We start from the raw sequence: 9,839 nt of genomic DNA, 5'->3' as shown, positions 1-9,839 counted from the left end.
GGCCTGCAGCATTATCTTGAGGACAAATCAACACTGACTACCTTCCATTTGGATTACTGCAACGTGTTATGCAAGGAGTTGAATTTGGAAATGGTCTGGAAACCTGAGTTAGTGCTAATAACAACTGCAGGGACATTGCTTGGCACTTGACTGGGGAGTTTAGGCAAATTCACACCAACGAACATTCACCCGCACCCTGTGTGAGGAATGTTAGAAGTGGGTATGAGACTCAAAATTTGAACAAAATTGATGAAGCAGCAGAGAGTTTATCGATTACAAAATAACGTACTTGCAAGATCAGGTGTCCAAAAGCAGACACACCCAAAAATAGTAAGACCGAAGCTTATATCCCTTATACCCGAGGCAGGTTCCCTCCTGTTTCCCCATTGGCTGGGTATGTGCAGGGTTTACAGCCTTTCACGTCCACCCAATTAAAATACTAGCCCCCCCCTTTGTTGACATCTCCCATTACTCTAAATTTGATGACCATTCCTCCTAATTTCTTTCCTCCTCCTTTGGTCTGTGTTCCTATGCTTTTACACATTGACTCAAGCAATAAAGCCACATACTGACAACCCCTGGGCATAAGCAAGCTCTATATTTGCTGAAGCATACATCCATTTCAACTGTCAGCCAAACTGTTTTTGTGCATTCTAACCATGAGTCATTCTAAAGATAAGCTGTTAAGCAAGTCTATGGTTAAAGGTAAAGGTAAAGGGACCCCTGACCATAAAGTCCAGTCGTGACCGACTCTGGGGTTGCGCGCTCATTTCGCTCTATAGGCCGATGGAGCCGGCGTTTGTCCGCAGACAGCTTCCAGGTCATGTGGCCAGCATGACTAAGCCGCTTCTGGTGAACCAGGGCAGTGCACGGAAACGGCGTTTACCTTCCCACAGGAGCGGTACCTATGTATCTACTTCCACTTTGACGTGCTTTTGAACTGCTAGGTAGGTTGGCAGGAGCAGGGACCGAACAACGGGAGCTCACCCCGTCACAGGGATTCGAACCGCCGTCCTTCTGATCGGCAAGTCCTAGGCTCTGTGGTTTAACCCACAACGCCACCTGCACCATATTACCACATTCCTAAACCATTTGTTTTCTTCTCAGTTGAGAGATTAAGTGGGTTGGCCGAGGATGTTCTCTTGCAGGTGACACAGACTGTTCTTGAGTAAAAGCCACCAGCATTGTCTAAGGCGAAGTCCTTGTCTCTGTGCCTCTGAGTTGAAGGGAAATGGCATTTGGTGGAACTCTGTGGATGCTGATATTATATACAACTATTTTCATTCATTTCTTGCTGTTAGTGTGGGGAGTTTCTTATACTCTTGCCAGGACCCATGTGCCTCGAGGAATGAGCCGTCCTGCACCATTGATACTTTCAAATCTCTTAGTGGGATATGGATTTGTACTGGTAAGTTTATTTTACATATATTACAGGGATGAAGCGACACCTTTATAAAAAGGGCTGCAACATTTGAAATAGTTTGGAGAAAAGGCAAGTAAGAGGCGACGTGATAGAAATGATTATGGAGAAAATAGAGAGAGAAAGGTTTTCCTCCGTCTCTCACAACACTAGAACTTGTAGACAACCCAATGAAGCTGAATGCTGGAAGATTCAGGACAGATGGAAGAAAGGACTTCTTCACACATAATATATTCAATCCATGGAAGTCACTCTCACAAGAGGCAGTGATGGCTGCCAAGTTGAATAGCTTCCAACGAGAAATAGAGAAATTCATGGAGGCAATAGCCGTGGATGCTTATTAACCACCATGGCTATGCTCTGGCTCTAGAGATGGAGGCAGCAATGCTTCTGAACACCAGTTGCTGGAAAACACAGGAGGGAGAGGGCTCCTGTGCTTGGGTCCAGGTTTGTGGGTTTCCCATTGGGGCACCTGGTTGACAACTGCGAGATGGTGAACTAAATGGGCCATTGTCCTAATCAAGCAGGCTCTGCTTTGAGGCAATCCCAAAGTAAAGGAAGGATTGAACTCTGATTATGAAAATACACACAGAGGCTTGAACCAGCAAGACTCTGGGAAGGGTGCGTATAATAATAATTCCTGTCCACCCTCCGGCCCAGGTCGTTTTATTCACAAAAGAACTTTTTACACCGTGTTCGTAAGAACCAATCAGATTTCCTCTGAGCATTTCAACAAACCCCACGTGGGGACAAAGTTAACCTACAAAAACTAATTAAGCATGCACTTCTGGGGTAAACAAAACAGAACTACAAAGGAGTGTATCCAGCAACCCCGGAAGTCACAAACAAGCAATATACATGATAAGAAGGAGGCCAGGAGGACAGGGATCATTATCACCTTCATGTGAGATCTGTTTCCTGGCCCTAAGATTAACATCCTAAGATTAACATATCAGAAAAGCTACATCAAAAAAAGGTGCCCACTATCTTTCACAGCCCAGGATGCATGCCTGGCATAGCTGTCAACTTTCAGATTTGAAAATAAGGGATCAGCAGCCTCGAAAATAAGGGATCAGCAGCCAAATAAGGGATCACAGGTCCCGAAGTAAAGAGCTCAGCTAATCTGTAGGTGGGCTTTTGCCCTTGCAAACAATCACGGCACCCTCTTTTCATGTTTCAGTCATTTTGCTTCGGTCTCTTGTAATGTGCTGCCACCCAGTGGCCTTCCTGGCAAATCAAATCAGGTAATTCAGAGGTGGATCCCAACATAACCTTTCCTTGCTTCTCATTCTGTCTCGCTGACCGTTGCTTGGTAAGTGTTGCAGTTACTTTAGATAAGCAGACCTTTCTCCTTTCCCCAGACCATCTCCGTCAGGGCTATTGCTCACTTCCAAGCCTCAATATTACTGCACCGTCACCTCTTCACTGGGAAGCGCCGAGCAAAGGCGAGTCCCCAGGCAACGTGGCCGATTTGATCGGCACAAGGGATGCAAACTCCACCCCCCAGTCGTTCTTAGACTCCTTATTGGGTGAGCAACGCAGCCAAGCAACACAGTTGGAGCCTCCCTCCTCCCTGGCTGGCAGGGAGGGAGGGAGAGGAGCTGCTTCCTTTGAAACCGGGGAAATTTACGGGACATCATCAATCCAGGACAGCAGCGGGAAACAGCGCTGGGATAAGGGAGTTTCCCGCCAAATAGGGGACGGTTGACAGCTGTGATGCCTGGCAAAGCAACTGGCAGCTGGGCTGTGTACGCAAGCAGAGAGAAATGGACAGTAGAGGAAATGGCCAGAGATGCAGAGGGTTGTGGGATTTGATCAGAAATTACTGTCAATGAATTAAACCCAATCAACACCATGCTTTCACAGCTGACACAATGGCTTGAGGCATATTTTATAATTCATCATAGTAATCCCACTTTATTGGACGAGAGAGCTGGAGTACAGCTTCCGAGTCATGCGGTCAGCATGACTAAGCTGCTTCTGGCGAACCAGAGCAGCACACGCAAGCACCGTTTACCTTCCCATTGGAGCGGTACCTATTTATCTACTTGCACTTTGGCATGCTTTCGAACTGGTAGGTTGGCAGGAGCAGAGACCAAGCAACGGGAGCTCAACCTGTCGCAGGGATTCGAACCACTGACCTTCTGATTGGCAAGTCCTAGGCTCTGTGGTTTAACCCACAGCACCACCCGCGTCCCTTATAGAGGGTGGGAGGCTGGCCCAAATCTGAAAACGCGATGCTGCTGTCCCTTAGAGCAGCTTGTTATTGGTCCCGGGGAAGGCTGAGAGGAGGTGGGGAGGGGAAATGGGGAACTTTCCTTGGGCAAAGCCAGTTTGAAGAAGAGTCCACCTGCACCCGGAAGGCAAGGAAAGGGGGTGGGAGTGGAACACCCAAACACAGACACAAGGCTTAACTTTTATTATTAGGAGGCATCCGGGGCGTACACTTACTCAGAAATGTATCCCATTGGCTTTAGAGTTTACTCACAAGTAAGGGTAAAAGGGTCGCAGCTCACATGCAATTAATTATGCCTGGCACAGGCAACCTCTGCCTTCCAGCTGTTTTGTGAATACAACTTCCATCACCCCTAGCTAACAGGACCAGTGGAGTTAACATCTGGAGGGCCCAGTTTGCCTATGCCCGAGTTATGCTTTAGGTACCGCTCTGGCGGGAAGGTAAACGGCGTTTCCGTGTGCTGCTCTGGTTCGCCAGAAGCGGCTTAGTCATGCTGGCCACATGACCCGGAAGCTGTACACTGACTCCCTCGACCAGTAAAGCGAGATGAGCACCGCAACCCCAGAGTCGGCCACAACTGGACCTAATGGTCAGGGGTCCCTTTACCTTTTTTATAGACACCCTTGCCCTTCCCAGCTGGACCTTAGGATGGTCAGTCCTTCTCTGAGAGCCCCCTGCAGATAGGGTGCAGCAGAGGGCTGCCCTGACCACCCACTTCTTCACACCTGCTCTTGATATACTGCTTGCAACTGTTTGTTCACTGACTTATTGGCCTGGATGACATTTCAAGGTTCTCCTTGGCAGCTCAAAGTTTGAAGTCAAGTGACCAGAGGATGGTGAGATCCAAAGACATCTTCTTGCTTGTTGGCCTGATATGGAGAGAGCAGCATAATGTCTTGCCTTTTGTGTGTCTGGGTATCTGGGTTTGACTACAATTCTGTCTAATGTGGGTATAATGAAATGGACCCATTGCACTCCAAAGGACTTGGCTTAGCTTTTTGTACAGATGTTTCTAGTTGCTAAATTCCCCAAAGAAAAGCTTCTGGGCTTTTAACAAACATTATTTTAAACATATTTTCTATTCATGATATATCATTTCCCAGTAAGCTTTAATCTTACTACAAGACCACCACATGATAAAAAGAACCTTCTTCCCCTTTACATTTTCAACATTTATTTGATTTAGATTTATACATTTTTGCCATTTCTGTCAATGGTTAGATACCATTGATAGTTTATTTTTATATAGTTTTCTCTTAAACCATAACATGCTGTAAATTTTATATCCATATTTCACAATCGTCCCCATGCTTCCATGTCTATATTATGACCAATTTCTATTGCACTATGTATCATTGGTGATTTTACTTCCTCATCCTTTGTCTCCCATTCCAATATTTTATACATTATAGACAGCACTTTTACATTCCCTTCCAACAGGTCTCTCTCCAGTTGTGATATTTGTTCCCCAGACCCTTGTAGCCTATCTTTCTTAAATACTCCATTCAAATGATGATATTGTATCCATGTTGTTAGTTTTCCTGATAATTCCTTATTTTTTTATAAATTTATACTTTCCTCCCACTTGTTTTAATAATTTTTGTAATTTGTCCACCATTCTATCATATTGTAATCCTTTTATGTAAACCACCCTGAGACCTCTGGGTACAGGGTGGTACAGTGGTGCCTCACAAGACGAACTTAATTCGTTCTGTGAGTTTTTTCGCCTAGCGAATTTTTCGTCTTGCGAAGCACGAAATCCCATAGGAATGCATTGAAAATCAATTAATGTGTTCCTATGGTCAAAAAAAGTCCAAACAAAGCCAAATTTGGTACAACAAGAGTTTATTAAGTGCTCTTTAAAGTCACACATACTGTAAAGAGCATTTCAAAAACTGAAGGAACAATAAATTAAGTTTCTAAACATGACAGAAAAACATTTAAAATCAACAAAGTGTACAGTACATTTTCTAAGACTCTGGGGGACAACTTGAAGAAGGTTCCTCTTCCATTCTTTGCTTCTTGCTGAAGAACCTGTCCATGGTCTGCTGCTTCATCCGCCTTTTCAGCACCTCCCTGAAAGGCGACATGACCCTCATATCAAAAGTGTTCGCAAGGTCATGTGCCACGTGCTTGTCAGGGTGGTGCCGCTGTGCAAAAGCCTGCACATCCTTCCACTTCATGCAAATGTCCCTCAGTTCTTTGGAGGACAGCCATTCCTCAGTTGCCTCCTCCTTTTCCAGCAAGGCCTGCTCCTGCGCAGCCTCTGCCTGCAGTTCGACCAGCTCCTGGGTGGTCAGCTCGTGGTTGTGCTCCTCCACCAGCTCGCTGACGTCCTCCTCTGTGACCTCCAGGCCCATGGTCCTCCCCAAGGCAACAATGTCCTGCACCACTGTTGACTCTGGTGCATCAGAGTCACTTGGTGCCACACAGTCCGGCCACAGGCTGCGCCAAGCACAATTCAAATTTCTCTGGCTGATCCCGTTTCAGGCCGTAGTGATCATCTTCAAGCAGGTGACGATGTCGAAGTGGTCCTTCCAGAATTCCCGCAGGGTGATGGTGGTGCAATCAGTCACCTCGAAGCATCGCCTGAAAAGCTCCTTGGTGTAGAGTTTTTTGAAATTGGCGATGACCTGCTGATCCATCGGCTGGAGCAGTGGCGTGGTGTTAGGCGGCAGGAACATGATGCTGATGAAGCTGAACTCCTCCAACAAGTCCTCCTCAAGGCCTTTAGGATGAGCAGGAGCATTGTCCATCAGAAGCAAAGCCTTCAGCGGCAGGTCGTTGTCCAGCAGGTACTGTTTGACAGCAGGGCCAAAAGCAAGATTGACCCAGTCCACAAACAGCACACGTGTGACCCAAGCCTTGCTGTTGGATCGCCACATGACACTCAGCTGCTCCTTGTTGACCTTGTGTTTCTTGAAGGCCCGTGGGTTCTCCAAGTGGTACACCAGCAGGGGCTTGATCTTCAGGTCGCCGCTTGCGTTGGCACAGAAGAGCAGGGTCAGACGGTCCTTCATGGGCTTGTGGCCAGGCAACTTGGCCTCCTCCTGTGTGATGAAAGTCCTTTTGGGCATCCTCTTCCAAAACAGCCCGGTCTTGTTGCAGTTGAAGACCTGCTGTGGAACGTAGCCCTCTGTCTTCACAACCTCCAGGAACTCCGCTGCAAAGTCTTCAGTCGCAGGAACATCAGAACTGGCAGCCTCTCCATGCCTGACCACGCTGTGGATTCCAGATCTTGCCTTGAACCGGTCAAACCAACCTCTGCTTGCCTTGAAGACTTCTGGCTCGCCTGAGGTTCCTGACTGTTCCCGGACGAGGTCTGCGTGCAATGCCTTGGCCTTCTCACAAATGACAGCCTCAGTCACTGTGTCCCCTGCACGCTACTTCTCTTCTAACCAGATGAGCAGCAACTTCTCGACCTCCTCCAGAACAGTTGGGCGGTTCTTCACGATCCTGGTGACTCCCTTGGCTGCATCAGTCGCAAGGATCTTCTCCCTCATCTTCAGGATGGTCCCGATGGTCGATGGATTCCTCCCGTACTCCCTGGCGAGGTCTGTCACACGCATTCCACCGTCGTGCTTCCGGATGATCTCCTTCTTCATTTCCAGCGTCACCTTCTCCTTCTTCCTCTCGCTGGCCTCTGCAGCAGCAGTCTTCTTGGGTCCCATGGCAGCACAGCTCCTACCTTCGCAACCCCCCCCCCAAAAATATCAGTGCTTCACATCCAAAAAATTCAAAAGCACCCAGCCACCCACCACACAGAAATTCAAACCCAAAATCCAAAAAAACCCCAAAAAGTTTTAAAAGTTTAACTTACCAAATGGCTGCAAAATAAGTTTTGGAAAAGCTTCAAAAATCACCAAAGTCTTCAAAAACCTCAACTGTTCCCCCAGCCACCCACCACACAGAAATTGCAAACCCCTCCCCAACTGTTGCAAACCCCTCCCCAACTGTTCCCCCAGCTACCCACCGCACAGAAATTCAAACCCAGATTTTTTTTTTTAAAAAAAACAACTTGGCCCAATGGTCACATAAAATCATAAAAATGCAGAAAAAACCACACAAGCTCCCAGATTCTTGCAAACCCCTCCCCAACTGTTTCCCCAGCCACCCACCGCACAGAAATTCAAATCCAGAAATTTTTTTTAAACAACAGGAGAGTGGCCCAATGGTCATAAAAAATCATAAAAATTTTAAAAAAACAAAAAACAAAACACCACACAAGCTTCCAGATTCTTGCAAACCCCTCCCCAACTGTTCCCCCAGCCAGCCACCACACAGAAATTCATTTTTTTATATAAATTTTTATTAAGATTTTCACAAATTTTTAGGATAATACACAAAACATAGAACATAGAAAAAAAACATACAACACGTATAATTTCAGATCTTAATTTCTTATAACTTACTTTCCCGACTTCCTCATGCCTCCCCTTTCTGTATTCTCATGTCTAGTTAATTGATCAGCAAATCCTTCCCTTATTTTCAATTTAATTTTGTTAACCCTCATTTTCTTTTATCATAACCATTGTTGCTATTTAACCCCTAACTTTCTCATCCAGCATCAATCTAACATTCACTAATTTTTGAATATTTCTTTAGATAGTCTTTAAATTTTTTCCAATCCTCTTCCGCCGTTTCTCTTCCCTGGTCTCGGATTCTGCTTGTCATCTTCGCCAAAGCCATATAGTCCATCACCTTCATCTGCCATTCTTCCACGGTGGGTAGATCTTGTGTCTTCCAGTACTTTGCAATAAGTATTCTTGCTGCTGTTGTAGCATACATAAAAAATGTTCTATCCTTCTTTGACACCAATTGGCCGACTATGCCCAGGAGAAAGGCCTCTGGTTTCTTATGGAAAGTATACTTAAGTACCTTTTTTAGTTCATTATAAATCATTTCCCAAAAAGCCTTAATCCTTGGGCACGTCCACCAAAGATGAAAGAATGTTCCTTCAGTTTCTTTACATTTCCAACATTTATTATCGGGCAAATGATAGATTTTTGCAAGTTTGACTGGGGTCATGTACCACCTGTAAATCATTTTCATTATATTTTCTCTTAAAGCATTTGTCAGGGAACTGACATCTAAAGCGCCGCAGGTGCAAAGGCTCCCTGAGGTTGAGAGAGCAGTAGCAGCGGAAGAGGGAACCAGTAGAGGGCGAGCAAGAACTCCAAGGGAAAGTGAGTCGGAGGGATGGCTCAGAGACGCTTCAAGCGAAACCAGTGGGGAGGTCTCAGGACCTCCTATAGGGACACCCACACCTCGACGGAAACTGTCACGCCGAGAGGCCAGACGACGTGTTTCCGTTAAGGAGCTTTTATGTTGGAAACGTTTCCGAAAGCAGCCACTTTCGGATTCTACTAGTGATTGACGCAGCCATGCTGGAGGGGCTCCGTCACAGGCAGAGGTTTGAAAACCTGATCAAACTCTGAGGGACTTGCATTTTACGCACAAGCAGCTCATCGTCCCATCACAGCATTACATGCTGTAAATTTCATCCCGGTGGTCCATAACTTTTCCCAGTCAACAAACATAATGTCATGACCAATGTCTTGTGCCCACTTAATCATTGCCGACTTGACCGTTTCGTCTTGTGTATTCCATTTCAACAGCAAATTATACATTCTTGACAAATTCTTAGTACTGGGCTCTAACAATTCAGTCTCTAGTTTTGATTTTTCCACCTGGAAGCCAATTTTCCTGTCCATTTTAAAGACTTCCATTATCTGGCAGTAGTGAAGCCAGTCTCTCACTTTCCCTTTTAACTTCTCAAAACTTTGCAGTTTCAATCTGTCTCCCTCTTGCTCCAAAATTTCCCAATATCTCGGCCAATTAACTTCCATATTCAGTTTTTTAACAGCTTTTGCTTCCATTGACGACAACCACCTTGGAGTTTTACTTTCCAACAAGTCTTTATATCTAGTCCAGACATTAAATAATGCTTTCCTGACAATATGGTTTTTGAAACCCTTATGAGCTTTAACCTTGTCATACCACAAATAAGCATGCCATCCAAAAAAAATATTAAAACCTTCTAAGTCCAAAATGTCTGTGTTCTCAAGAAATAGCCAGTCTTTCAACCAGCAGAAGGCTGCTGATTCATAATAAAGTTTAAGGTCTGGCAGGGCAAATCCACCCCTTTCTTTAGCATCAGTTAAAATCTTAAATTTAATTCTA

Source organism: Podarcis melisellensis, assembly GCF_964234715.1.
Source record: "Podarcis melisellensis genome assembly, chromosome: 16".
Lineage (NCBI taxonomy): Eukaryota > Metazoa > Chordata > Lepidosauria > Squamata > Lacertidae > Podarcis > Podarcis melisellensis.
The sequence above is the reverse complement of the archived record's forward strand: the minus strand, read 5'-3'. Positions refer to the sequence as shown.